Source organism: Heptranchias perlo, chromosome 8 (assembly GCF_035084215.1).
Source record: "Heptranchias perlo isolate sHepPer1 chromosome 8, sHepPer1.hap1, whole genome shotgun sequence".
Lineage (NCBI taxonomy): Eukaryota > Metazoa > Chordata > Chondrichthyes > Hexanchiformes > Hexanchidae > Heptranchias > Heptranchias perlo.
The window spans coordinates 62469497-62473030 of NC_090332.1; the positions used below are offsets into that span (position 1 = coordinate 62469497).

The 3534-nt window shown below is 42.8% G+C and overlaps 1 long non-coding RNA gene across 1 annotated transcript; it reads left to right on the forward strand.

Moving 5' to 3' along the window:
• The first annotated feature begins 1773 nt into the window (after positions 1 to 1773).
• Positions 1774 to 2591, forward strand: LOC137324215 (uncharacterized). The gene is made up of 2 exons (XR_010963557.1): positions 1774 to 2005; positions 2301 to 2591. It is a non-coding gene; the product is annotated as an uncharacterized lncRNA (long non-coding RNA).
• Positions 2592 to 3534: the final 943 nt, after the last annotated feature.

The window sequence follows — 3534 nt, forward strand, 5'->3', positions numbered from 1 at the left end:
TTCAAGGATTGGTGTTGCGACCCTGACCGTTTCTAATCTATATCAACAAGATCGATTCAGAAAAGCAATGCACATTAATATTGCCTGTATTATTACTGAAATATTGCCTGTCTTTGTGCACCTGCCATAGCCCACCGGCTGCTGAACCCCCCATCCATGCCATTGTTACTTCCAGACTCGACTGTTCCAATGCTCTCCTGGCTGGCCTCCCAATTTCCACCCTCTAAACTTGAGCTCATCCAAAACCCTGCTGCCTGTATCCAACTTGCACTAAGTCCCGTTCACTCATCACCCCTGTGCTCATTGCCCTACATCCGGCAACGCCTCAATTTTAAAATTCTCATTCTTGTGTTCAAATTCCTCCATGGCCTTGTCGCTCCCTCTCTCCGTGTCCAACTCCGGCCTTACAACCCTCCGAGAGCTCTGCGCTCCTCCAATTCTTGCCTCTTGCGTAGCCCTTATTTCCTTTGCTCCACAATTGGTGGCCGTCCCTTCTGCTGTCTCGGCCCTAAGCTCTGGAATTCCCTTCCTAAACCTCTTCGCCTCTCTACCTCTCTCTCCTCCTTTAAGTCGTTCCTTAAAACGTACCTCTTCGCCAAAGCTTCTGGCCACCTGTCCTAATATCTCTTTATGTAGCTCAGCATCACTATTTGTTTGATAACGCTCCTGTGAAGTGCTTTGGGATGTTTTACTATGTTAAAGGCACTATATATAATTGCAAGTTATTGCTGGTCAAATTCACAGAAACCGAGGAGAGGGGGGAGGGGGAGAAGAGTCGAGTCCTTCCTAACAGCTGAGAAAGGATCTGGTCAAAATTTGCACATAGACATAACAATGTCAAATGAAATTCAATACAGGGTAAGTGTAAGCTGTTGGAAGAAAAAAATTGGGAGACATACTTGATGAATGGTGTTACTAGCTGGGGGAGAGCCATGTCCACTCATTGCAGAGCAACGCTCAACAAAGCAAAAAATGCTGAGTTATGTTGTCAGATCAGTAAAGCACAAGCCTGAGATCGTAATGCTGAAGCTGTACAGTGCTGTCATCAAGCTGCACATTGATACTGTATTCAGTTTCAATCACTGGCACAAGGGAAGTATCCAGGACCTAGAAGTGGTGTAGGGAAGGGCGACAAAGGTGATGCCAAAAGTCAGTTATGAGGAAAGGTCAGCAAAACTCAGGCTTTTCAGCCTTGAAAAGCGGCGAATGAAAGTGGCCTTGAAGAGGTATATAAGATACTAAGTGGGGGTTAATCCAGCGCCCGACTTCAACTTAAACCAGGGCTGGACGACAGGATCCAGAGATACAAACTGGTAAAAGGCAAGTTCTGGATTGATCAAAAGCAAAATACTGTGGATGCTGGAAATCTGAAATGACAACAGAAAATGCTGGAAATACTCAACAAGTCAGGCAGCATCTGTGGAGAAAGAAACAGTGTTAATAAAGGGGGGCGGGGAGGAGGAAAGAACAAAAGGGAAGTTCTTGGATAGGGTGGAGGGTAGGAGTGATTAAATGACAGAAGGGATGATGGTGCAAGGCAAGGAGGGTGGTAAGGGGACAAGTAAAAAAGCAAAAGATGGGTCTAGAGGAGCTGTAGATGGCAACAGCAGAACCATTACCAGCACCTGGTGTCTGAAAAAATGTCATCAAATGTGAAAGGTAGTAGCTATTGGTTAGACTTGCAAGAGACACAAAGAAACTGAAGAATTGAAAGTGAGATTCTGATTGCTCATCGAAGGTCATGGAAGGTGTCCAGATGGAATAATTCAGCCACTGAACTGAGTGCAATGGAGGTTGACTGCATTAAGGGATTGTGATCTGAAAGAAGTTGATGAATGTGGAGCGAACTCATCAACAAAGGAGTGGATAAGGTTTGGAAAATGAGTGGAATTGGAGCGAGGAAAGACATTTCCTGAAATGTTGGTGCTTATCATGATGGGGGATGTTGACGAATAGAACATTTTTCCATTTCAGCCCCGTGCCAGTACTGAAGCTCTGACACCAGGTACGGCATGAGCCACATACATAGTAAAGCTTTGTTTAATGTGTCCCTAACATTCTGCCTTTAACCCCAACCTCAGAGAATCACTACAATTTCTCATGGCAACCATTGTTTGGTCTCAGATTGCCAATTTAGTGCCCGATGTTGTGTGGTTTTGTGCTCTAGGCCATGACTTCATTAATAGGGACTGGAATAGTGAGAAAGAAAGCTGAAAACGTCCCTGTGCTCTGGATACATTTGTGGCCTCTGTTTGCTTTAAAGTATATTTTTCTAAATGGTCTTGTTCTGTATATTACAGGTGCAGAAAGAGGTTGCGTCTGTATCCACATGGAAGTGAAGAGTACTGATACCCATTTCCCTGAGAGAGCCTCTATTTTAGGAGCTGGAGTGCAATAGAGCCATGCTGTGTATATACCGCAGAAACATTTAATTATGTGTATGGAATACTGAAGAATGTTTTTAGTGAAACTCATGTGTTGTGACTGTGAAGATCAATTTTATTTTAATGAAAATGCTGATTTCATTTCTGAACATGTGCGTGTTGTACTACACTACACCAATAAAGGAGATTGCATCATTGTGTTGTGGAGCCCAGATGATCCAGTGACTTTATCTATAGTTGGTTTGAACATTAGGTCTAATGCTTTGGAAGACTGAGTTAAGCAAAAACTGAAGTTGTGTATTGTTTTATAATCTGACCTGCCCAGTCAGAGATTGGTGTGTAGACAATTTCAAAACAATAAGCTGATCAAACCCAGTCTTTTTGACACACACAAAGAATGTGGCTGGTCTGTACCCATGGTAGCACTGGATTTAGATTTGAAATGCATCATAGATAGGGGCGTGTAGATGGAAGCCCACTCGAATGGTCTGAGCAGATTTCAGCTGCACTGCAACTCCAGGCATTTACACAAATAGATCACCTTCTATTTTTTAAAACTGGATCAGTGTGAGCTCGTGTAGTAACATCGGTTATGGTTCAATGGCTGCATCAGGAAGAAACCGTTCACCAGCATTTTAAAGAGATTCATCCAGTATGTTCAAGTATTCGACAGGACCAATGAAAAGAAAAGACGTCACTTCCACACAGGAGTCATGAAAGTTCATGCTAATCCTGATCTTGACTTTTGGATTGTATTTAAGAGCAGAAATGCTCGTGTGCATAGAAGAGTGAATGCTTCTTAATGAAAGAATGTTTCCTTTCCATAAATATCCAGCTTTTGAGATGAATAAGTAGAATAAAGGTTAAGGACATCAAACTTTGTAATGGAATTTTATACATTGTTAGAAGTGTTTAGATCTCAGCAGACTCTTTGAAAGAATTTGGAAGGGATTGGTATGAATCTAAACCAAAACTCTTGCAGTAACACTGCCTGACAATGACCCTGCCTTCCTGGGAGGGGGTTGTGCTCCTTGTTTCCCAAACCTCTTTTCCCATCCTAGCCCCTTGAATGCCAAGATCTGCAGCCTCCAACCAAAACGTCCTTCAATTTTACTTGCAACATTATTTGCCAATTGTGCAAGATCACATT